We start from the raw sequence: 27,486 nt of genomic DNA on the forward strand, positions 1-27,486 counted from the left end.
CCAGTAAGTTTTGTTTGAAAGACATAGTATAAAAAAGTATAAAAACTTTTTTTTTTTTTTTTTTTTTGCTTTTAAGTGATCAAGTGTTCCCCAAATCAACATGGTTCCTACCACTCTCCTTTTCATTTTTATCCACTAAACCGCAGGAAGTGAAGACTCAGAGGGAGAGGAGATGGGCCTATGACCTCCTTTTCCGTCCCTGTTCACTGTACTGAAGAAAGAAAACCCAACACATGGGTAAACTGGAAACACTGGAGGGGTCCTAACTTCAGACCTACTTCTATCACATTTAAGAAACTGAATAATAAAGTCTTTTAGCCTCTCTCATTTTCCTTACTCAAATGAGTAAGAGTTCTAGTGATAATTCCATAAAAAATCTTGGACTGTTGAAGCAGGCATCAGCAGACATTTTGGGTGTTCTTAACACTCAAAGGTTTGAAATGCCACTTAAGGAACTGCGCAGTGGGTCTCTGGGAAAATAAAACCTGTTTAACCTCGGAATCCTAACTGTATTTCTGCAAAGTCAGGTGGGTCTGGGAAGTCCCAGAACTCTGTTTTATAGAATAGCTTTCCTTTTTTTCATCCCCTTTAGTCATTTAGTGAAAATGACCAAATACAACATCATAAAGTTCTGGGGCAAATCAGAAACTATTCGAGCTGGAAGAGAAGTTAAACTATTCACTTTCCAGATGAAGAAAGAGTGACTCACAGGCGTTTTGAGACTTGCTCAAGGTCTCATAAAGGTCTTATAATTTTGGGGGGTGGCTTAGTCACAGGGATGATGCTGAAGTATTAAGTATTTGTAACAAATTCTGCCCACTAGCCTGCACTGGCCTTTTTAAAATGATGTGCCTTGCAATACTGGTGAACAGATGTTCTGTGCATAGATTTTGCTAGACAAATAAATTTAGGAAATAACATGTACTGTAACTTTTCTTGGAACATACTAACAACACAGGTCCTACAGTAAAAAAAAAAATTAGTTGCTTATATTTATGAGACAGTTTGTCCAGTATGTTTGACCAAGGAACCCTTGCTCTGTAGAACACCCACCAACTTGAGATCAAGTTTCCCACGTGGGAAAGACTGATCTATTGGTTTAGTGTTTGCTCTGCCACAAGAACTCAAGCTCCTGGGTACATTTTTCACTTTGTCCTGGGATTTATTGGGCCTGCTTAGATTTTGTTTAAAATGTTAAATTAAAAAATAAATATTCTACTGAGGGAAAATTTCAAACATGTTCTTTCTGGTGTTTTTATGGCACAACTTAGGAAATGCCAAATGTGCCATAACTCAATGCAATTTAGTGTCTGGTTCTTGGAGTCAAACAATCTGTCAATTAACTGAGTAAACTTGAAATATGAATCCATGAGTCAGGATGACCAAGCCAGCTCTGCATGGGTGTGCCTAGCACACTAGGAGTTGTTAAGAACCCTCAGTGGATCTATTAGCCAACACTATTGAACATCTTCCAGTGAAATTGCTACATCTCTCCAGGGCTCAACAATTCAGATGGCTCAGGCAGTGGCATAAGTGATCTAATGACTCATCTTCAGGATTGTTTTAAGTGGCCTGGCAACAACCACACTATTTTCAACATTGATTTGTCTTTTGATGGTTCAGGAAGAAGTAGAAGCAGTTTGTGCAAATCACAAATACAGGCCACCAACCTCTCCAATTTATGACTCTTCTTTCTAAATCCAAGAAATAGAAACAACTATTTCTGCTTGTTTCCCAACCTAAGAAAAAAAATTGGTTTCTGGTTATGGATGAGAACAGAGCTTTTGCCTAATGTCCAATTAGGTAATAAGGTTGTAATAAAGTACATTCAAAAGGGAAATTAATTCCCATTATGCAACTCATTCTTAGCACTGTTTGTTCTTATAACAGATGCAAACACATGCTTTGATTTTTCTACTGGATGATAATCTGTACTTGAAGAGTTAAAAGTCTTCTGTTACAACTTTGAATGAGTCCAGGAAAGCTACCTAACTCTCCTACATGAGGGATTGCCCATGTTTGGTGGTGGATGGAACACACGCATGAATGTACACCTAATTTTTCTATCAGGGTTTCATTTGAAAATGAAAAAAACAAATTTCGGAAGTCCTATTAATCCCTATATTTTGGCTGCAGGAGATGGAAATCCAACTCAAACTAGCACTTCAGCCAAAAACACAATGTGTTGGCTGGGAAGTCTGAGATGTGCATCTTGCTTCAAGTATAGTGAGGTCTGGGACTCAGTTTGTCACACCTGAACTCTCTCCCTCTTCATCTCTCCACTCATCTCTGCTGGGTTTTATTATTATTATTATTATTATTGCGGTATGCGGGCCTCTCACTGCTGTGGCCTCTCCAGCTGTGGAGCACAGGCTCTGGACGCGCAGGCCCAGCGGCCATGGTTCACGGGCCCAGCCGCTCCGCGGCACGTGGGATTCTCCCGGACCGGGGCACGAACCCGCGTCCCCTGCATTGGCAGGCGGACTCCCAACCACTGTGCCACCAGGGAAGCCCTCTGCTGGGTTTTAATCTCAGGTTCTTTCTCCATCGGACAGCAAGACATCTGTTCATAGCCCCAAGCACAGTTTGTCCTTCTATCTCCTGATTCTGGAAGAAGAAAGAGACTCTCTTCCAGTTTTCCCAGTATCAAACCTCATGGAAATGCTCTGGTGGGACTTGGTTGAGTCATGTGCTCATAGCTGAACCAATCACCATGACCGGAGTAAAAAGCTACTCAGATTGGCCAATCTTAGGTCATGTGCCCACACTAAAGTCAAAGCAAACAGAGCTGATGTCCTACCACCATGGTTGGAGGGACAGTTTTCCAAAAGAAGAGAGGCTGGCAGGCACCCAAGGATGGCTAGTACAAAAGACACTCACTTCCTGAAAACCATAGCACTGGAGAGCTGAAGGGAGCTCAGCTAGCCTCCTCTTCCTACACAAGACACTGCTAAGGACTCCTAGCAGTTGGGATATCCTATAGCTATGTAATAACCTATAGGATTTACATTTGTAAAACCTCTTCCCGAACTATCCCCCACTCTGAGATGCCTGCTGATAGGAGACTTGAGACCCAGACACTCAAAAATATGATAAGAATGAAAAGAAGTTTAGTGAGACAAAGTGCCTAGAATTGAAAGAAAGCATTTTTTAGATATTGAAAAATTATGTTTCATTTAGACTTCAGGAATTTCCTTTATCCCCCCACCCTCTAGTTTTTGATTGCTTAAAATAAGGTTAAAGAAAATATTTTAAAAACACTATCCTCCTGTCCTACTCCAATGTCCCCCAGCCCAGGAAATAGTCAACTGGTATGAGAACTATAAATCACTTGAGAGTGAACACTCAATGCCTGAAAACATGTGCTGAAGATTTTAGATAGTGTCAATGATTCATGGTTTAACATTCTTCTTAAAGTTCCAACTTGCCCTCTGAGTCATGGGTTTCACACTTCCTATTTCCCTGCCTGGAACATCCATCTCCCTTCTCCCTTTCCTTTTCACCTCCACAAAGAAGCTATCCTGTCTGATGTATAATAATAGATCACTCATCAGTTATTCTCTATCACAGAGCTTCATTTGCTTCCCTCATGGAGCTAATCACACCTGATTACAGTTTTATTTATTTGCCTGTTTCCTGTTGGTCCTAGATTGTAAGACCCATGAAGGCAGGGGCATGCTTTATTTGCTAACACCCATCCAGCAACTAGCACAATGCCTGGCACATTGTAGAAAAATAACTGAATAAAGTAAACCAGAAGAAAGAAGTAACTTAGGACTTCTTGGTTGTTGTCCAGGCTGAGAAAAGTAGGGGGAGGTTAACCTAGAAGGCACCAATCATTTCTTTCTGGCAGAAATTGAGAAGGTGATGAGATGGAGAACAGGGAGGGGACTGGAGGCTCTGCCTTATCCATTGTGTATGATTCCTCCCATCTCCCATTTCCCATTTCAGTATATAATCTCCACTCTCTGCACCAGCAAAACTTGCTCTTAGGAAGGAGTAACTAAACTCCTTCACTGTATTGGGTGACTAAGAACAGCTTAACGTGAGAACTTTTTAATACAAATTAAGCCTCAAACTCTTATCTATAGATTTCAGCCATGGAGGCTGGGGAAGGTAGGCAATACATGAGGTGTCCTTGATTCCGACTCTGAATTGCTCCTAAGATGAGTCTCCCTTGCCCTTTGAGAAGTGGAAAAGTTGAGGGCTGGGTTAGCATTGAATTGAAAGCCTCCCTGAGCAGGCTTCTGATCACAGCTTTCCCATCTCCAAGCTCCTCTACATCCTCCTCCAGCAGTTAACAGTGCCGCTGGCTTTAGAGCCAGACCACAAGCTTGGAAAACGGCATCATTCCCAGGAGGTCAACAAAATGTATACGCCAATCGACATAACTGAAAGCAGCATTAGTCACTCCTGGCAATTTTTTATTTTGGAAAAGCTCTTTCTGCTCATTGCAACTGTTACTGGAGCTTTATAGGTTATAGCAACATTGAGATAAATTTATGATAAACTTTAAAAATATAAATTTTGGGTTGTTTGGCCTGAGGCAATCCAGAACTGGAGGCTACAGGCTCTTTCTTGGGGCTAACGGTGGGCTCTGGGGGGAGCTCAGGCCAAGAAGTACTTCCCAGAATTTCTGCTGCCAGTGTCCTTGTCCCCGTGGTGAGCCACAGAAAACCCCACCTCTGCAGGAGACCCTCCAACACTAGAGCTGTGTGGCTGACAGGGTCTTGGTGCTGTGTCCGTGTGTTAGGCCTGAGGCTCTAAGGTGGGAAAGACGAGGTCAGGACATTGGACCACCAGAGACCTCCCGGCCCCACATAATATCAATTGGCGAGAGCTCTTCCAGAGATCTCCGTCTCAAAGCTAAGACCCAGCTCCACACAATGACCAGCAAGCCCCAGAGCTGGACACCCCATGCCAAGTAACTAGCAAGACAGGAACACAACCCCACCCATTAGTAGAGAGGCTGCCTAAAATCATAATAAGTTCACAAACACCCCAAAACACACCACCGGACACAGTCCTGTCCACCAAAAAGACAAGATCCAGCCTCATCCACCAGAACACAGGCACCAGTGCCCTCCAACAGGAAGCCTACACAGCCCACTGAAACAACCTTACCCACTGGGGACAGACACCAAAAATAACGGGAACTACCAACCTGCAGCCTGAAAAAAGGAGACCCCAAACACAGTAAGTTAAGCAAAATGAGAAAACAGAGAAATATGCAGCAGAAGGAGCAAGGTAGAAAACCACCAGACCAAACAAATGAAGAGGAAATAGGCAGTCTACCTGAAAAAGAATTCAGAGTAATGATAGTAAAGATGATCCAAAATCTTGGAAATAGAATGGAGAAAATACAAGAAACATTTAATAAGGACCTAGAAGAACTAAAGAGCAAACAAACAAGGATGAACAACACAACAAATGAAATTAAAAATTCTCCACAAGGAATCAATAGCAGAATAACTGAGGCAGAAGGACGGATAAGTGACCTGGAAGATAAAATAGTGGAAATAACTACCACAGACCAGAATAAAGAAAAAAGAATGAAAAGAATTGAGGACAGTCTCAGAGACCTCAGGGACAACATTAAACGTACCAACATTTGAATTATAGGGGTCCCAGAAGAAGAAGAGGAAAAAAAAGGGACTGAGAAATATTTGAAGAGATTATAGTTGAAAACTTCCCTAATATGGGAAAGGAAATAGTCAATCAAGTCCAGGAAGCACAGAGAGTCCCGTACAGGAAAAATCCAAGGAGAAACACGCCAAAACACATATTAATCAAACTATCAAAAATTAGAAACAAAGAAAAATATTGACAGCAGCAAGGGAAAAGCAACAAATAAAAAATAAGGGAATCCCCAAAAGGTTAACAGCTGATCTTTCAGCAGAAAGTCTGCAAGCCAGAAGGGAGTGGCAGGACATATTTGAAGTGACGAAAGGGAAAAACCTACAACCAAGATTACTCTACCCAGCAAGGATCTCACTCAGATATGATGGAGAAATTAAAACCTTTACAGACAAGCAAAAGCTAAGAGAATTCAGCACCACCAAACCAGCTTTACAACAAATGCTAAAGGAACTTCTCTAGGCAGGAAACACAGGAGAAGGAAAAGACTTACAATAACAAATGCAAAATAATTAAGAAAATGGTAATAGGAGCATACATATCGAAAATTACCTTAAATGTAAATGGATTATTAAATGCTCCAACCAAAAGACATAGACTGGCTGAATGGATACAAAAACAGGACCCATATATATGCTGTCTACAAGAGACCCACTTCAGACCTAGGGACACATACAGACTGAAAGTGAGGGAATGGAAAAAGATATTTCATACAAATCAAAATAAAAAAGAAGCTGGAGTAGCAATACTCATATCAGACAAAATAGACTTTAAAGTAAAGACTATTACAAGAGACAAAGAAGGACACTACATAATGATCCAGGGATAAATCTAAGAAGAAGATATAGCAATTGTAAAAATTTACGCACCCAACATAGGAGCACCTAAACAATACGCTACGAAATCACCAAGAGATCACTGAAGAAGTCAAAGAGGAAAGCAAAAAATACCTAGAAACAAATGACAATGAAAACACGATGACCCCAAACCTCTGGGATGCAGCAAAAGCAGTTCTAAGAGGGAAGTTTAGAGCAATACAATCCTACCTCAGAAACAAGAAACATCTCAAATAAACAACCCAACCTTACACCTAAAGCAATAAGAGAAAGAAGAACAAAAAAACCAAAGTTAGCAGAGGGAAGAAATCATAAAGATCAGATCAGAAATAAATGAAAATGAAATGAAGGAAACGATAGCAAAGATCAATAAAACTAAAGGCTGGTTCTTTTAGAAGATAAACAAAATTGATAAACCATTAGCCAGACTCATCAAGAAAAGAAGGGAGAAGACTCACATCAATAAAATTAGAAATGAAAAAGGAGAAGTAACAACTGCACTGCAGAAATACAAAGGATCATGAGAGATTACTACAAGCAACTATATTTCAAAAAACTGGACAACCTGGAAGAAGTCAACAAACACTTAGAAAAACACAACCTGCCAAGACTGAATCAGGAAGAAATAGAAAATATAAACAGACGAATCACAAGCACTGAAATGGAAACTGTGATTAAAAATCTTCCAACAAACAAAAGCCCAGGACCAGATGGCTTCACAGGTGAAATCTATCAAACATTTAGAGAAGAGCTAACACCTATCCTTCTCATACTCTTCCAAAATATAGCAGAGGGAGGAACACTCCCAAACTCATCCTATGAGGCCACCATAACCCTGATACCAAAACAAGACAAAGATGTCACAAAGAAAGAAAACTACAGGCCAATATCACTGATGAACATAGTTGCAAAAATCCTCAACAAAATACTAGCAAACAGAATCCAACAGCCCATTAAAAGGATCATGCGCCATGATCAAGTGGGGTTTATCCCAGGAATGCAAGGATTCTTCAATATACACAAATCAATCAATGTGATAAACCATATTAACAAACTGAAGGAGAAAAACCATATGATCATCTTAATATATGCAGAAAAAGCTTTTGACAAAATTCAACACCCATTTATGATAAAAGCCCTCCAGAAGTAGGTAGAGAGAGAACTTACCTCAACATAATAAAGGCCATATATGACAAACCCACAGCCAGCATCATTCTCAATGGTGAAAAATTGAAACCATTTCCACTAAGATCAGGAACAAGAAAAGGTTGCCCACTCTCACCACTATTATTCAACATAGTTTTGGAATTTTTAGCCACAGCAATCAGGGAAGAAAAAGAAATAAAGGAATCCAAATTGGAAAAGAAGAAGTAAAGCTGTCACTGTTTGCAGATGACACGATACTATACATAGAGAATCCTAAAGATGCCACCAGAAAACTACTAGAGCTAATCAATGAATTTGGTAAAGTAGCAGGATACAAAGTTAATGCACAGAAATCTCTTGCCTTCATATACACTAATGATGAAAGAGAAATTCTCTGAAAGAGAAATTAAGGAAACACTCCCATTTACCACTGCAACAGAAAGAATAAAATACCTAGGAATAAACCTAACTAAGGAGACAAAAGACCTGTATACAGAAAACTATAAGACACTGATGAAAGAAATTAAAGATGATACAAACAGATGGAGAGATATACCATGTTCTTGGATTGGAAGAATCAATATTGTGAAAATGACTATGCTACCCAAAGCAATCTACAGATTCAATGCAATCCCTATCAACCTACCACTGGCTTTTTTCACAGAACTAGAACAAAAAATCTTAAAATTTGTATGGAGACACAAAAGACCCCGAATAGCCAAAGCAATCTTGAGAAAGAAAAACGGAGTTGGAGGAATCAGGCTCCCTGACTTCAGACTACACTACAAAGGTACAGTAATAAAGACAGTAAGGTGCTGGCACAAAAACAGAAGTATAGATCAATGGAACAGGACAGAAAGCCCAGAGATAAAGCCACACACATATGGTCACGTTATTTTTGATAAAGGAGGCAAGAATATACAGTGAAGAAAAGAAAGCCTCTTCAATAAGTGGTGCTGGGGAAACTGGACAGCTACATGTAAAAGAATGAAATTAGAACCCTCCCTAACACCATACACAAAAATAAATTTAAAATAGATTAAAGACCTAACTGTAAGGCCAGACACTATAAAACTCTTAAAAGAAAACATAGGCTATGTTTTCCTTTCCATAGGTTATGTCACTCTATGACATAAACCACAGCAAGATCCTTTTTGACCCACATCCTAGAGAAATGGAAATAAAAACAAAAATAAACAAATAGACCTAATGAAACTTAAAGGCTTTTGCACAGCAAAGGAAACCATAAACAAGATGAAAAGACAACCCTCAGAATGGGAGAAAATATTTGCAAACCAAGCAACTGAAAAAGGATTAATTTCCAAAATTTACAAGCAGCTCATGCAGCTCAGTATCAAAAAAGCAACAACTCAATCCCCAAATGGGCAGAAGACCTAAATAGACATTTCTCCAAAGAAAATAGACAGATTGCCAACAAACACATGAAAGGATGCTCAACATCACTAATTATTAAAGAAATACAAATCAAAACTACCATGAGGTATCACCTCACACCAGTCAGAATGGCCATCATCAAGAAATCTACAAGCATTAATGCTGGAGAGGATGTGGATAAAAGGGAACCCTCTTGCACTGTTGGTGGGATTGTAAATTGATACAGCCACTATGGAGAACATTATGGACATTCCTTAAAAATCTAAAAATAGTAATACCATATGACCCAGCAATCTCACTACTGAGCATATACACTGAGAAAACTGTAATTCAAAAATAGTCATGCACCACAATGTTCATTGCAGCATTATTTACAATAGCCAGGACATGGAAACAACCTAAGTGTCAATCGACAGATGAATGGATAAAGAAGATGTGGCACATATATACAGTGGAATATTACTCAGCCATAAAAAGAACGAAATTGAGTTATTTGTAGTGAGATGGATGGACCTAGAAACTGTCATACAGAGTGACGTATGTCAGAAAGAGAATAACAAATACCGTATGCTAATGCATACGTATGGAATCTAAAAATAAAAATGGTTCTGAAGAACCTAGGGACAGGACAGCAATAAAGGCACAGACATAGAGAATGGACTTGAGGACGTGGGGAGGGGCAAAGGTAAGCTGGGACGAGGTGAGAGAGTGACATGGACATGTATACACTACCAAATGTAAAATAGATAGCTAGTGGGAAGCAGCTGCATAGCACAGGGAGATCAGCTCCGTGTTTTGTGACCACATAGAGGGGTGGGAGGGAGACGCAAGAGGGAGGGGATATGGGGATATATGTATACATATAGCTGATTCACTTTGTTATACAGCAGAAACTAACATAACAATGTAAAGCAATTGTACTCCAATAAAGATGTTAAAAAAAAAATCCATGGGGTGTCCTTAGAGTCTGGGGGAAAAAAGGCAAATATGCAAAATGTTCTCTACGAGATCCTCAATTTATAAAGAAATAACATAATATTATCTATGTTTCTTTACGTAATGGACATCCTGTATTTCCTATCTATATACATATTTCCTATAATATGTATATGAAGGGCAGGGCATCTTTAAAGCTCACAGTTTTAGAAGGTTCTGGGGCTGAGAGGAGATAGATTCTTCTCTACTAAAATTCAAGAAGAAGCAAGGAAAATAGTCTAGCACCTGCAGAAATTTTCATAAAAGTCTATGGGTTAAGGGAGTGAGCAAAGTGCGAAAACACAAGTCAAAGGGGAAAGAGGAGGAGGACAAAGCCCTCTTTTTTTTGTTTTGTTTTGTTTTTGTTTTTGCGGTACGCGGGCCTCTCACTGCTGTGGCCTCTCCCGTTGCGGAGCACAGGCTCCGGACGCACAGGCTCAGCGGCCATGGCCCACGGGCCCAGCCGCTCCGCGGCATGTGAGATCCTCCCGGACCGGGGCACGAACCCCTGTCCCCTGCATTGGCAGGCGGACTCTCCACCACTGTGCCACCAGGGAAGCCCCCAAACCCTCTTAATCTTGATGAGTTCTAAATGGAAGGCTGGAAGGAGATATTTTTGCCTGGAGCAGATTAACCAGAGTTTAAAATGTATTTACTTACATGCTGGAACATTTTTTTCCTTTGATCTTATGGAGACTTGAATCTGAAGTCTGAATAAATCCATCCTTAACCACTGGCTCAAAGAATTGTTTAGCCAGTATCAATGGAATTCAGGTTTCTAAAAAAGTCTGCTCCTTCCGGGACACGCCCTATTGGTTTATAGGTTTTTTTAATCCCTCTTCAAATGCAGAAATATATTGAATCTCTCTCTGGGTGTGAGTCCAAACTGAAGGCCCTATCATAGTGCGCTATTAATAAAGGCACTAAGTCATCCATGTTCACGTGGATGAAATCTTTACATAGTAGCCTGGCCGCTGGTGTAGCGAATCGCATTTCCAGACAGCCATTCTCAGCTAACGTGGTCTTTTGAGTCCTTGCAGCTGAGCTCACTTCCACCCTGTTACCTACCTCTCCAATTCAGCAGTTCAGTGCTCTGAGTACATTCATGCCAGTAAGTCAACTAAAAGCTTGATTCCCACTTACTGAGGAAAATGTAAATAATGCTACTAACCATTACAGATGTTGGGACTTGCTTTTCACTTTTTCCTTCTGGAAGCCCCCACTAGAGTTTTAATGGTGATGAAATGAGTAGCTGGGTCCTAGAAAACATCTCGATGCCAGAAAAGACTTGTTGATACCACAGACACCAAGAGAACCAGACATGATTTCCTCCTGCTTGTGGTACTGATGAAAATGACAAAGGAACCTGAACCTGATTCTCAACTGGCAACTCACGTCTGGGTCATGTGTTTCCGTGAACCCTGATGAGCACTTCTCTGTGGTCAAAGTATAAATATAGTGGTAATTGTATGCCTGTGTCCTCACCAGCAAGTCTGTCAGAGGGATTTCTTAACTTTTCGATACCTTTGTTTTTAACATGAAAGAACAAGTTGTTGATACCTTAGTAAATACTGCCATTGCCTCAAGCATTTGAAATATTTTGAACAGACCACAAAAGCTTTGAGTTTCCTGTATATTACTTGTAACCATTTTGAATGGACCCTACTGCTTAACTTAATTTGTAGTGGGAATTTCTACACTGACTGACCATATTCTCTCTGTAAAGTGGTTTTAGAAATCGTGAGTACTGGAATTTAATTACATGGACATTTTTTCCAATAAGGGCTTGTTCAGTTTTGGATGTAGATATGCCTTGGGTCAAAACAACTACTGCTCTATGAAAAATAAGGTATATAAATCAGTTAGAAAGAGAAACTCCTGAGGTGAAGCTACAGTGTAAACTAACACACTCATAAAACTCCAAAATGTACCCAATCAGTTTCAGTTCTAGTCACATCACTGTGGAGTCAGAATGAACCTCTTCTAACCTTTCATTTTACAGACAAGGCCCAGAGAGATTGAAAGTTGTATCCAAAGTCAGGGAGCTGATTAATGGCAGAGCCAAGACCGACTCTATACCTTGGCACTAAAATGAAGCACTGCCTTTGCCTTAGGATCCTTTTCAAGCCAAACCTGTTCATTATGATTTATTCAATCGATGTAAGTTTATTGGCTGATCATGAGGTACCAGGCACTGGGATTTGACTGTGAAATAATGCAGAGTTGGTCACTGCCCTCATAGAGCTTACATTCAAGTGGTCGAAATAGATGAACAGATAAATAAGATGATTACAAAATTAGGACATAAACTCTAAACAAAAACACTTAAGGGGATGAAAGAGAATAACAGGGAGGTATCAACTTACCTACCAAATAATAGCTCCCATCTTTGGATAGAAGAGGCATTTGAGCTCAGACATCTAAAGGAAGAAAAGGAGATAACAAAGAGAAGAGTTTGGAGGGGCATGAGAAGAAGATTCCAGGCATACAGAGGTGCTTTCAATGTTGCTGAACATGAGGCTAGTCTAGACTGTTCTCTGATAAAGGACATATTTATGATGTCCAAGGATGAACCATGCCTGATCCCCATACATACCTGGTTCAACTCTTCATTCAACTCAACACAATGCTTCTCGTATTCATAAGAAGGGGTCTCCTCTTATTATCTAGAATGAGACTCACACACTTATCCATCCTCTCCCCCACCCCAACCATCTGCCACAAACAACAGAAGGAAAGAGGCCGAGGTTGCTCAGATTCCTACTCCTAGCCCTGCTCAAACAAGCTAGATTTCCTCCTGATTAGACTGAGAGCAGATCTTCCTGGCAGGGGCAAAAATAATCAAATATAGGACTTAGGAAGTTATTCACATAGTTCATGAGCAGATGAGAATCCCACCCGCTCTCATCAGTTGCTGTATGCTCAGGCTACTCAAGATGGCTGTTTTCTTGCTCTTTGTACATCCCTGCTCGACCAGTCCCTGCTTCACCTGCACCCTACTCACATGGACATGTTTGCCCCTTGTCCCTTAGACCAGAATAGCTCTACCTGCTAGTTTGTTAAAGGGAAACATCTGGCCTCGTGGTGGTCATTAACCTGAGGGGCTGTGAGGGACGTGCCCCTGCTGCTGATTTCCCTGGTAGTTGATGAGCCAATCCGATGTCAATTCCCCCTATAAATGGTAGCCTCCTTCTCCCCCAGGTAGCGAAGACTTCTGCTGTGTCCTGCCCGCTGTCTGCTGCACACAGTGTGGGGTGTTGCTCCCAGACTTGCCTCAGCTGTATAAGATCCCCATCTGTTAAATCATTTGTGTCTCTGTCACTGTCTCAAGGCTCTTTCTTCAGTCTCGAGACTGGGCAACTGCAAGGCTTGCAGGCCTGCAGGGTGCAGCCCAACAGTTATATTTATCACATAATGAGCTTGGTTTTCCTTATTTTACGCACTAAACAGATGTGTAACAAAAATGATGCCTAGAAAGTACAGTTGCATTGGACTTGCTCACTTGATAACATGGGAGTTTCTGATTGCATCTGAATCCATCGACCCTCTTCCAATTTGTCCCATTAAAATATCCCAGTCACTTATGTTCATTAAAAAAAAAAAAAATCTATTCTCCCATTTGGGCATAAGTAGGATTACTTCCTCAAAGTTTCATTCAAACCCCACTAGACTCCCTAGTGTCCGACCTCACACACTATGATATAAAAGTTTTGTAGATAACAAGAATGTGAACCCACCCTGTCTGTCTGACTCAGTCAATAGCTTGACCTCCCAGATAATCTTGGATTTGACTGCTGAAGCCTGCCCAAAGCCCAGTTGCTCTCCAGCCAGTTGATTCAGCTGGAATGGAAGTCATGAAGCTGGGGCTACAGATTCGGCTCTCCTGAGGACTAATTAGTTTCACACAGAGAAAAAATTCTTCCAAACTTCCCTTATAATCCCAGCCATCTATTTTGGAAGTGCACTCACTGGGGAAGGAAGGACATTCTAACTCACTCTCTCCAAATCTACAGATTCCCTCTTCTTCTCAACAAAGTTTCTTGCAAGAGATGTTTAGACTCATTAGCTCAGCCTCCTTTTTTCAGTTACTCCTTCAATGTCTGGATTCCTTCCTCCTCCCAACAATCCATTGAAATAATTCCTGCTAAAACCACCAACAATCTGCTAACTGCTCTGAATGAGGACCATTCAGAGCCAATCCATTTCTCCAGGGAGGAAAAACAGTGGCAAACATAGTCTCACTCCTGGAAGACAAATGAGCCCTAGTGGATGCTCTGCTGCCAGATCCTTCTCCAGCTGCTGGCACGGTTGGGGGCTGAAGGCTTTCAGCTGGATTGCTCTTTGGGAATCTGCATCAGCTGAAAGCAGCTGTCTGACCCAAACTCTTTACCTTTCTGGGGACAGCCAGCATGCAATGACTGGTTGGTGGGGGGTTGAGTATGAAGTGTCAGCCCTCTTGCCTTAAATTAAGACAACCCTAAGGGGCCATCCTTCTCCCAAGCTCCCTGTGGGATTGACTGAAGCCTTTGTTACAAATGCCGTGACGTGACACCATCTCTTGATGAGAACTACATTGGACCCTCCACCATAGAAGGGACAGAGATTGATTCTGACAGACATATAAACATATTTTGTGGGGTCTGGGTTTGCCCTTTCTTCCCACAGGACCTCACCCAGCAACGCTGTCTGAGCATCTGATCCAATGACGTGGGTCCTACATAACATCATACTGAACCAAAGAACCCACTTTATTTTATTTTATTTTTTATAAATTTATTTATTCATTTATTTAATTTTTGGCTGCATTGGGTCTTCACTGCTGCATGCGGGTTTTCTCTAGTTGCGGCGAGCCAGGGCTATTCTTCATTGTGGTGTGCAGGCTTCTCATTGCAGTGGCTTCTCTTGTTGCGGAGCACAGGCTCTAAGCGTGTGGGCTTCAGTAGTTGTGGCGCAAGGGCTTCAGTAGTTGTGGCTCGTGGGCTCTAGAACGCAGGCTCAGTAGTCGTGGCACATGGGCTTAGTTGCTCCGCTGCATGTGGGATCTTCCTGGACCAGGGCTCGAACCCGTGTCCCCTGCATCGGCAGGCAGATTCTTAACGACTGTGCCACCAGGGTAGCCCAGAACCCACTTTAGAGCAAAGAGATGTTGCAGTGGTCACATGACCATGGGCTCTACTGGTCCCACTCAGAAGCTGCTGGCCTGATAGAGCAATAGGATGGATTTCGAAGGTGCAATTAAGGCACTGTCTTGAAGATGATACCCTGAAAGGGTGCTGCCTTCCCTCCCCACCCCACCTCCCAGGATTCAGCATGTACTCTAAATCGGTCACCATTACATGGTGTTGGCCCACAGAAGGTAGAACACAAGTATCCATAACCAATGGGAGTAAGTAGGAGTGGTCCCATCCACCATCATGCCCGGCGACTTGCTCTTGGTCTTCAAAACTCTAGTTCCTATGGATTTAAGGGTCCTAGTTCCCAGGGTAGAAACATTTGCACCAAGGGACAAAGCAAGGGTCCCATTAAAATGCAAGCTACTGGGCTGCACCCAGTCACTTCAGTCTTCTAGTGCCAAGAAACAAGAAAGTAATACAGCAAGTTGTCCACCCTGGCAGGAGTGATGGATTCTGTTACTCAGAGGAGGTGAGGCTCCTGTTACACAGTGGGGAGAGGGAAGATTATGTTTGGTACCCAGGTGAACCACCTGAGCCTCTCTTGGTACTCCCCTGCCCAGTTTTGATACTGAATGGTTAAACGTAGCAGCCATAGCCTGAGAAGGGCAGATTGACCAATGTTCAGGCTTCTCAGTGTTAAGGTTCTTGGTCATCCCACCAAGTAAACCACCTGAACCAGCAGAAGTAACAGCTGAGGGAGAGAGAAATCTCGAATGGGCAGATCGTTTGCAGCTTTGAGATGAGCTACAGTGATGGGTCCCATAGTTCATCCCACTATCCATTTTCTTATAATCCTGGGACAGTTGGTCCCAGAATGTCTTGTATGAAAAAAACTGGATCCAAGCAGTGTCAAGGGTAAACAGCAGTGCACATTTTAGCGCACCTCGCAGACCCTCCATCTCAAGATTCTGGAAACCTTTCTTCCAGTTGCTGTGAGTGTTGACAGCACAATACTTTCAGATGAGTTGTCCTCCAGAAGTTGCCCTCTATTAGGTAAAACCACCTCACACAAGACCATGCCTTCTTCTCACTGGCAGCTCATGTCCAGTGACTGGACAGTTCTGGGAGGGTATAAAGAACCACCCCCTTTGCCTCAAGGCAAGATGACCCTGGAGGGCCACCTCAGTTTCTGAGCTCCCCATGAAACAGGATGAGGTCTTTGTGACTGTATTACAATCCAACTTCTCCCTCTGACCAACACTGCTTTTGTCAATCCCCATGAGAACTGATATTGGCGACACTCCCCAATGAACTTTCTACAGACCAGTCTCCAACTCAGAGTCTGTCTGCTGGGAAACCTAAGACAGAAGCTTGAATATAGGAAGAAGGTATCACATTGGGTTTAAGGAGAGTATGGATTTCGAAGTTCCACAGAACTAGTTCCAATCCCAGCTTTCCATGTACTACTACCTGTGAACTTGTAAGCAAAGGCTTACATTCTCTAAGCTTCTGTTTCTGCATCTGTAAAGTGATAATAATAATATGGCCCTCAAATGGCTATGGTTGATGTGTAAATTAGATATGATGAAGTTCTTAGCCTGGTGTTTCACATAATAAGCACTCAAATGAAAGCAAATATACTTAAGTGAGTCTTCTGCTGGGTTCCTCCTGAAGCAGACCCTGAGCCTAGTATTTGAAAGCAGGTAGTTTACTGGGGAGGTGGTCCACAGGAGGCACTCACAGGGGGAAAATGATGTGAGATGGAGAAAGGAAGGAAGTCGATCCTGGGTATGTTAATGAGAAAGTTAACGATGTGGGCAATTAGGACTCAGTCTCGCCAGGGACCTCTGAAAGATTGGGCAGAACTTGCTCTCCTCAAGATGGGTAAGGAAATTGGGGTATTTGCCCCCAAATCCTATCCATCGTCTGTTGAATGCTTTTCCCCAGAGGATTAATTCCTTGATCATTTTAGTTCTGCCTCACCTGCTCTGGGGCAAACCCAATCCAGCAATGAGAGAAAACTCTTAGGCAGAGACTGAGAGATGCCTTCAGGTAGGAGCAATTTGTTGTCTGGGAATGGCAGCGCTGTGGGGATGCGGCCAGGGCAATGATAACATTTGCCGCCGGCTGTGTTTGCACATATTATACACTAACAGCAATCTCCTTGCACATTTTCACTTTATTCGTACACTTCTATGTTCTCTTGATCCTCTCACTGTTTTGTGTTTTGGAGAGTATAGTGGATTGTATGGTGTCCCCCCAAAAGATGTGTCCACATCATAACCTCTGGGACCCGTGAATGTGAATTTATTTGGAGAAAGGGTCTTTGCAGATGTAAGTAAGATAAGGATCTTGAGATATGGATCATCTGGGTGGGCCCTAAATTCAATGATACATGTCCTTATAAGAGAGGCAGAGAGTTTTGAGACAGAGGAGGAAGAGGCAGTGTGACCATGGGGTCAGAGACTGGAGTGATGCTGCCACAGCCAAGGGACACCTGGAGCCACCAGAAGATGGAAGAGGCAGGGAAGGATATTCCCCCTAAAGACTAGAGGGGTCACAGCCCTGCCGACACCTTAGTTTTGGACCTCTGGCCTCCAGAACTCTGCAAAGAATCAAGTTCTGATGTTTTAAGCCTCCCAGGTTATAGTAATTTGTCGTAGCAGGAAATGAAAACAGGGCGTGTTCCATAAATTTGTTTCTGGATGTTTTTGGCATTCTTCAGAGAGTGTCAGCAACCACGGTCTTAACTTAGCTTTTCGTTAAAGAAGAAAGAGGCTTGAACGCAGACCAGTTCTCCAGCCCAAACCAGCCTCTCACTTGGAGGACCTATGCTGACTGCATTTCCCAGATTGGCAGATGCGCTCCAGGCCTTGGGAACCAGGAGGTTCTCACCTCTGGTCTCCTCTGGTTCCCTGGCTCCAGGCTACAAGCGTAACACTTCCCTGAGGTTCTCTGGCTGTTTCAGAGAAGCCACAGGGCATGAGATCTCTTCTGTGCTCTCTTAGGCAGTCTGAAAAAAATGAAAGCTAAATTAAATTAAAGCTAATTGAGGAAGCTGATTACTCTATTAGAAGCACTTCAAAAGGTGTTCTGCAAGTTGATGCCCAAGTTGGATATTTATTCCACAAACATTTATCAGTTTTTCTGGTGTACCAGGAATTTTTCTGGATGCTAACAGAGATAGGAATCCTTAGGGAAAAGCAATGATGGTTTTATAAATTGCACATTTATTGAAGTCCATATTCCCACTCCAGACAAGGTCTGTGCATGTGGTGTGTCAGCGTGGCAAAGATCCGTTTTTGACTGTGTTCAGAGTTCTGGTCCTCCGACCTGTTAGCTGGGGATTGATGCTCCTCCTGTGATCCATTTTGTTCTAAATGTGCTGTCTTGGCATGATGTAGCGGGGGAGAACTGTCCCTAGGGGACACTGGATGCAGAGGCTACAATGCCCCCCAAAGCTCCTTTCACATTCTAGAGAACAACATCTACAGGTTTGAAACAGGAAAATATGATCTGGGACTTCCCCTGTGGAGCAGTGGTTAAAAAACCGCCTGTCAATGCAGGGGACACGGGTTCGAGCCCTGGGCCGGGAAGATCCCACATGCTGCGGACCAACTAAGCCCGTGGGCTACAACTACTGAACCTGTGCTCTGGAGCCCATGAGCCACAACTACTGAGCCCATGCGCCTAGAGCCTATGCTGTGCAACAAGAGAAGCCCCCGCAATGAGAAGCCCGTGCACCGCAACGCAAAGTGGCCCCCGCTCACCGCAACTAGAAGAAGCCTGCGGGCAGGAACGAAGACCCAACACAGCCAAAAATAAATAAAATTTTAAATAATAATAATAAAGAAAAGAAAATATGATCCTTCCCACCCATCCTTCCTGGACCATTTAGTCTACCTCCTCCAAAATGCTTCCCAGACTTTTCTGGCCCAAGTAATCCATCCACCTATGATACTCTGGGCTGGTCAACCCATGCCAACCCAAACATCTATATTGTTACTTACCACCTTGTTAAGTGTTATCTCCTTGGGAAGCAGGGACAGGATCCTAACATTGTCCTAGCCCAGGAAATCTAATAGATATTCAATAATTTGTTTGAATGAGTATTGAATGAAATTCATTAGACAATTGGAAAAAAATGAATGAATCTTGACACTTCTGCTCAAAGCCTCCTGCTGACTTCCTATCACGCTCAAAGGCCAAAGCCAAAGTCATTACAGTAGCCCAAAGGCCCCCTGTGACCCAGCCATCTGCCACCTGTAGGACCTCATCTCCTATCAGTCTTCCCCTTGCTCATATCTCTGGTCTTCCGTTTCCTTGAACACACCAAGCATACTCTTTCTTCAAGCCCTAACATGGCTTCCCAGATTTAGCAAATAAGATACAGCATGCTTAGCTCAAGTTTAATTTTAGAATTTTTTTTTAGTATATAAGTATGTCCCATGCAATATTGGGGATACACTTATACTAAAAATATTTTTTTTATCTGAAGTTCCACTTGAACTGGGCATCCTGTATTTTATCTGGCTACCCTATGTGGTGATTCCTCTTCACAGACCGCGCTTTCCCAGGGCATCTACATGGCTCAGTCCCTTACTTCCCTCAGATATCACCCCATTAGAGAGGCCCACTCTTGGCACTCTGTCTAAAAGGGCACATCACCATCAACTCCATCCCTCTCGATCCCCATTCCCAGCCTAATTCTTCTTCTTAGTACTTATGACAACCTGACGGAGAGTATTTTTATAGGCTATTGTCCATCTTCCCCACCTTGCACATCCACCCCATATGAGTGGGAACTCGTTTCATTTACTGACATTTTTCTCATTACAGGGACAGAGTCTGGCGCAGGATAGGCCCTTAGTAACTACTTGTTAAATAAATAAATTTTAATAGCTTATAATTTGCTTTAAATTGTTGATTTCTATAGAGACGATTTGCAGGTAAGAATTTAAGTTTTAAATTTTAATATTGTTCTCCTTCAAGAATAATACTCCCTCTCGCCTCCCCTTCACCCATCATGACAGACCCTCTCAATAGGAAAATATCTCGAGCAAGAAGGGGATTTACCTTGATTCTTGGGCTTCTTCACTTGAATCTTTTCCCTTCTTTGTTCCATGCTGAATGCCAACTTAGAAACATGGAAGTTTTTTTTTTTAATATAGTTGATATACAATATTATGTTACTTTCAGGTGTACTACGTAGGGATTCAACATTTGTATATGTTATGGAATGATCACCACAGTAAGTCTAGTAGCCATCTGTCCCCATACAAAGTTATTACAACATTTTTGACAGTATTCCTTATGCTGTGTATTTCATCCCTGTGGCTTATTTATTTTATAACTGGAGGTTTGTACCCCTTAATCCCTTTTAATATTTTGCCCACCCCATACCCCTCCTCTCTGGCAACCACCCATTTGTTCTCTGTATCTATGAGTCTCTTTTCATTTTGTTTTGTTTTGTTTTTTAGATACTGCATATGAGTGAGATCATACTATATTTGTCTTTCTCTATCTGAGAGTCAAGTCCCACTGATACTTGAATTAGAGGACTTGTTTGACCTTGAGTTTTCTTGAGATGTCCTGTGGACCAATTTATCTGTAATTGACAATCTGGGGAAGACAAAAACAAACACTAGTAATTAAGGGGATGACCCATGTTATTTCATCCCATGTTCCACTTTTCTATTTGTCCCTTGCCTGGGGATAGGGAGAGAATTGTCTTTTGTTTTATTATAGAGTTCAGGTAGAATGAAAATTGTAGCTGTTATACCAGCTGCTGGCTAAGACCTACTGTTCTAATTCCTATTTGTCTAGCACTTGAAGGATGAGGCATTGTTTGGAAACATCTAATAGGCAGGTACCCTGGGTTCTGCAAAGTTGACAACAAGGAACGAGAATCTCAGTTCTTCTTTCTAGTACCCAACAGGATAGCTTTTACCTTCTGAATCTTTACCCAAAGCAGATATTCGAGCCAGGATCACACTGGTGGTCAGTTGACTAAATGGGGCTCAGAAGAGCCCAAAACTCCAAAGCTCTCCAACAGTCCAATAGTGAAGAGTCTCTGTGACTTTCTTCTGCCCCTACCACCACTACATTAGGCAGGGTTCCATCATCATGTACCTGACTCCCTGCCAACTGACACTTGATTCCAGGCTCTGCCTCAGGAATCTGGAGGTCCCTGCCAGACACTAATCTTCACGATTTCTTTCACTTGTTCAGGAATTGTAGTGATAATGTAGCGTTGGCCCCATCAAGGGTCTTCTGCCTGGCTTTCAAAACCTTCCATCATCTACTTTTTCCCCACCAGATCAGCCTCCATCCACCCATCTCTCTAATCTCTACCTTCCTTTCTGGTCTACATCCCCCTCCAGGCATTCTTTTAGATGCTCCTTTTGCCATGTCTATACCCTGAAGCTCACCTCACCTTCAATATCCTCTTAAGCCTTTATTGATCTTTCCTTAAAGGCCCCCAAATTCCAAATTTATCATTTCATTATATACTTACTGCATTTTAAACTTTTCTGTTGTCTTTTTTTCCCAAGTAAATTGTAAGTGCCTTGAGATCTTGAACATTTGTATGGAAAATGAAAACTATACCTGATGATTTATTTGTAAATGGCCCCAGTGGCATAACACTTAACACTAACTCTTAAGTTCATAGCTATACCTTTGGTTCTCTCTTATAAGCAACTAGAAGAAGAGGGGTCTTTGTTGGTTCAGTGACTTCCTGACACTGGACTTTAGACAAGTTTATTTGACCAAAGTTGGGAAATCTGTACTATCTTGACACTGGCTCAGTAAGAGCTGGTTTGTAGCCTCTTTTTGAGGAGTCAAAAATAAACATGTATGTGCTTAACACTGATTATACATTATCTTTAATCCTTACTACAAACTTATGCAAAAGGATTGTTATCCTCATGTTAAGAGTTTAGAAGAGCTTAGTCAGGTAAGAAATGTGCCCAAGTTCATGTAGTTAGTCAGGATTTGAATTACAGGCTGGGCTAACTTTCAAAGCATCTCCAATTAATTTTGTAGGTATTAGAGATCATAAGCACCAACACCATTATTATAGACATGGGTGAACAAAAGGGCGTGGGCTCAGAGGAGCTGCCTGTCAAATGTTCCAACAAACTGGCAGCATCATACACCTAGGAATTAGTCAATACATTATTTCTTTACATTCCCATGGATGTTGGAAAAAACTCAAATCACACAGTTTTCAGAGAATACCACATTCACTCAAAATTTTGGCTTGCTGAACCTAAGAGTGCTCAGGAGATATTCAACATCTAAATATGATTGATTGCCTTCTCTGGGGGGGAGGGGGGAGGGAGTAATGTTTTACTTTTCCTCTAGTTCGTTAGAGCCTTTTTTTTTTTAAAAGATCTTCCTTTAGAAGTCTAAATGCTTAATCAAAATAAGTCCTGGGACCCCGCAGAGCTTCATCTTACACAGTTGCATTTAAAAAATGCATGGCTCAATAGGCAAAAAAATCACTTAATGGAAATTTCATTCTTTACTTGCATCTCTTATAGAATATCAAAAGAGATCAGATTCACATATCCAAATCCAATTTCCTCTTACACCTATTTCTCTTCTACTCTGAAGCTGTTTTGAAGCCTCTCATTTACCAAAAGCAGAGTTGCAACATTCCTAAGTGTGGGAAATTAAAAATAGCCAGAACTTTTTAAAAAAATATTTTTTATTTATTTATTTGGCTGTGCCGGGTCTTAGTTGTGGCATGAGGGATCTTTTATGCCGCATGTGGGATCTTTAGTTGCAGCATGCAAACTCTTAGTTGTGGCATGTGGGATCTAGTTCCCTGACCAGGGATTGAACCCGGGCGCCCTGCATTGGGAGCATGGAGTATTAACCACTGGACCACCAGGGAAGTCCTGGCCACAACGTTTTATGCCACTCTATATCTGTATCTGTTGCAATGTGATTTTGTAGCTCCTCTTGTTGAGGTAGAAGTGACTGTGTGCCATTTCCGAGTTTAGACTTCAAAAATCACCTTGTCCATTCCCTCTCTCTCTCTCTCTCTCAGCCCTGACATGACTATGTGAACAAGCACAGGCTAGCCTGGTGGAAGATGACTGGAGGAGAGCCTTGTTGTTCCATCTGAGAACATCCTAGACAAATATACAGCCAACCAACCACCAAACATGTGACAGTATAGTCAATATCAGCAAAGCCAGCCAGCAGCCAGCCCACCAACCCGTCACCTATGCACGAGCAAGCTCAGCCAAGACCGGAAGAGCCACCCAACGAACACTCAAATTCATGAGCTAATTAATGTTTGCTGCTTCAAGCCACTACCTTTTGGAGGGGTTTGTTACACAGCAATAGCTAACTGATGCATTAGTGAAAGAGGGAAATCAAAGCTGGAAGCAGAAGGGAAATAGAAAATACTCATAAATAAATTTTGTTTCCTTCTGGCAGAAGGAAACAAAATTTGTGAGAGTTTCTAACAGTCAGCGATACTGGCTTCAGTGTTATCATTTTCTTCTTCTTTTGGTCCAATCTACCAAAATAACTCTGGTCAAAAACAAAGTATCCGTGGACTTCCTATTACAAATGTAAAAATCTTCTCTAGCCTCCACTTGATCATAACCATTTCATCTGCAATTTTCCTTATAATCCAAAGCAAAAGTCTCTTTCTATCACACACATGGCTTCTGGGCAGAGTCCACTGCTTGAGGGTTTTGCTGAGAGTAGTGCCTACATATCAAAGAAGCATTTATCATAATCTGTGAAAGGTTTATGTGTGAGCAACAGCAATGTATAAGTCATTGGTTCCTGGCAGAGCTGTAATAAAATCTACATGTTGGCTGCATCACTTAGGAAATATTCCCCTTCTAAGGATATTTGTTTGCTTTCAGACATTTTGGACATAAATTGTTTTGAAGTTAGGGCACATACCTCTGAGATATTGCCAAAGAACTGCTTCCATCACATCCAAATTCTATCCCCATGAGATATTCTATAGCTGTTTTTTTTTTTTTTTAAAAAAGCAGAGCTATAACATACTAATGACGATAAGGCATTTCCTCAAGATTTAACAAACACACATTCCAAGATAAATTGGATTAGACAATAGTATGTAATGTCACCATCTGGTGAGTTCCCCAAAATGTTACAACTATCTCCATGCCAATAATCAACAATTTATTAGTGCCTTAAAGCAAGAAAAGATGATTTTTTAACAAGACATATGGGAATTGTTTTGTAATATTTGATAATCTATTAAAGAACAGTGTATCGGAGTGTCTTTGGGAGTTCTTTGCTTACAACACAGAAATCAGCTGTAACTAAATTAAGCGAAAAGGAACTTGTTGAGAAGAATATGGGATGACTCTCACAATCAAAAGTAAAGCTAAAACAAACAAACAGAAAAACCCCACAGACACCTGAAAGGACAGGGAACAGAGTAGGCTCCCGGTACGAGGTGTCAGGCACTATTTAATGAGTCACCTGTTCAAATTGCCATTGTCATGATGAACAACCTCTGGCTGTTTTCGTCTTTTGGTGCCATTTCCTTTATGATTTCATTTCCAGGAAAAGAGTATCTACTTGGCCTAACTTGTGTCACCTACTCAATTTTGCCCAAGGGAGGGCTAGGCCACGTCAATTGACAGTCCCATCAGGACTGCATCCAATGGGACAGAGTATGCGTAGAAGGAAAGGAGGTCGGTCCCCAAAGCAACATCAGGGTTTCCATAACCTGAAGAATAAAAAATGGGTGCTGAGAGATCAAACAACAGACGTCCACACAGACGTCCATGCTTAAAACACTTTGGGAAGCTGCATGAAACCTAAAGATCCCTCCCCATTGCTCTGTCCTCTTCAGCTCTACGTAGAGGCTTACAAATACTGTTAAAAACACTCCATAGACAAGGCCTGGGGTGAAGGTGGGAGATATAATATTTTAAGGGCAATTTGAAAGGAGAGAGGGTATTAGCTTTCAGCTTCATTGGGCATAAAAAAGATCTTGCTTTAGTTGCTAAGGCAAAGTGAAAAAGGGAGTAGAGGATATGGGGAAGCAAAGACACACATAAGCAATGAGAAGTGAAGGAGATAACAAAAAAGAAGCAGACTCATAGATATAAAGAACAAACTAGTGGCTACCAGTGGGGAGAGGCAAGTGGGGTTACCATTGGGGTAGGGCATTAAGAGATACAAACTATAAGGTATAAAATAAGCTACAAGGATATATTGTACAACACAGGGAAGATAGCCAATATTTTGCAATAACTATAAATGGAGTATCACCTTTAAAACCTGTGAATCACTATATTGTACACCTGTAACTTATATAATATTGTACAGCAACTATACTTAAATTTAAAAATAATTTAATTTTTAAAAAGTGAAGGGGAAGGAAATAAATCTGTTATGAGGGAAAAAAATGCCATGATAGTTACTCCTTCCCTATGAGACCATAGACTAAACAGACCCAGAATGGGTGCTTGCCTGTGGTAACATCGCTGTATTCTGCTGCTTAAATGTGACTTCAAAGACACCTAGAACAACTACGAGTTTTGTATTTTCTAAACTGATTCTCCTAGAACTATCTCTGTCCTCTCTTCTTTGTACCTAAACTGGCTTTTTCCTCTTATAATTAATTTAACTTAATCTTGTACTATTATTAGTGATGGTAGAGAATAATATGGTACTACCCTTCCTATAAACATCTCCTCATATGCTTACCATTCTTAAACCAATCCCAACCCTGCTGTGAAACAAGACGAACGATCAAACAACATTCTCCCATCAGTCCTAAGTACTCAGCCCTAAACAAGCTTTTCTGAAAGAAGAGGTGCCGCCTTCACTGGGTTCTCAGAAGAGGCGGAGGCCTATCTGTCCTCCATTCAGAGTGGAAATTATTGTTTTAATATTTATTTATTTGGTTGCACCGGCTCCTTAGTTGTGGCATGTGAACTCTTAGTTGCAGCATGCACATGGGCTCTAGTTCCCTGACCAGGGATCAGACCCAGGTCCCCTGCATTGGCAGCGTGGAGTCTTATCCACTGCACCACAAGGGAAGTCCCAGAAATGATTTTTTAAAAAGGAAGAATCATACTGAACTGATGGAATTTGATCCCCATCCTTCCTTTTAGATATATGCATGAGAATATCCTCTCACACGAATGCAATGGCAGAGCTTCTCTAGAGCACATTAAGACATCTCAGCCTGAGATATGTTAGCATCTCAGCATCCTAGTTTGGTGGAGAAAGGACAGAAGCCATAATAAGAAGGAGCCGGGGCGAGGGCAGCAGGCAGCCCCCAACCAAATCAGCCAATCATGAAACATAATAATAATATCAGGTAGTATCCACATGTGCTGGACCTCAGGTCAAGTGATTTACATGCATGGTTTCATTTAATTCTCTTATCCACCCTGGCTTTCAGGTTATTTTTCTCACTACAGATAAAGAAACTAGGGCTCAGAGGGTGAAGAAATAAATTCAAGATTACACTTTGTAGGAAGTATCAGAGCCAGAATTCAGACCAGATAATCTGGCTCCAGGACCCAGATTAGAAATGGCTGTCCCCACAGGGTGATACCCAAGGTTGGAGGTGGAGATGGAGTGCCCACTGTGGCGCGCAGCTGCCTGAGGGTTCTGGGGGAAGCAGGTGAAAGGCCAGCACCACAAGAGGAGTATTTCTGGACTGGGCAGGCTATGGGAAATCCTGCAGGGAGGAGGGTCAAATGGCTGGGGGCCTGGTGTTAAGTCTCAGCAAAAATCCATATGCCAGTGTCCGTGTCTGACTGCCTCAGGCAAGTCCAGGTTGAAGACCAGAGACTTGTTACCTGATGGGTGTTGTTCAAGCCAAGCTCACAAGCCAATGAGAGACGAGCCTGGCAACATATCCAGTTGCAAACCATTAGGGCCATGCTCAGTATCTGGCCCCGAGCCTAGATAAACAGTCACCTAAGAGACCAGAGCCAGAACCAGAACCTATGTACTCCCTCCAGCCCTGCTCACAGCCGGTACCGTGTGTGCCCAGTCACTGTATCCAGCCAGGTCCCGATCCATTCCCTGCTGACCAGAACCCTAAAAACCTGCTCAGCCCCTTCCTGTCCTCTTTTCTCTCCAGTGAGCTGAACCCTGTTCCTTAACCCAGCATCTATTTTTCAGTAACACTGTTTCATTCCAAATACATGCCCCCAGATTCAACATACTACTGACCATTGATGCTGGTTACCACGACTACTCAGAGATCTTATTACTGTACTCTCGGTCCCCAAACGGGGCCAGTTGGCTGCTGATGCCAGGCGTGATTAAACCCAGTCTTTCTGGTAATTAAGATGGCTGGCTACGTTCTTGGGCAGGAGCTCCCAAATGGTCACTCCCAATTGTATCAG

At 42.0% G+C, this 27,486-nt stretch overlaps 1 long non-coding RNA gene across 3 annotated transcripts in view; it reads right to left on the minus strand.

Moving 5' to 3' along the window:
- Positions 1 to 1,541: 1,541 nt before the first annotated feature.
- Positions 1,542 to 27,486, minus strand: part of LOC113627472 (uncharacterized) — a 42,654-nt gene continuing 16,709 nt past the window's right edge. For 2 of the 3 annotated variants that reach the window (XR_003435564.1, XR_003435561.1), the window contains one exon: positions 17,541 to 18,116. This is a non-coding gene — a long non-coding RNA (uncharacterized LOC113627472). Of the gene's footprint in view, positions 1,740 to 12,355; positions 12,410 to 17,540; positions 18,117 to 27,486 lie in introns of those variants that run through there. The other variant, XR_003435562.1, reaches the window with a different exon arrangement.

This window comes from Aethalodelphis obliquidens, unplaced genomic scaffold (genome assembly GCF_003676395.1).
Source record: "Aethalodelphis obliquidens isolate GAN/ISIS:26980383/991018 unplaced genomic scaffold, ASM367639v1 scaffold2, whole genome shotgun sequence".
NCBI lineage: Eukaryota > Metazoa > Chordata > Mammalia > Artiodactyla > Delphinidae > Aethalodelphis > Aethalodelphis obliquidens.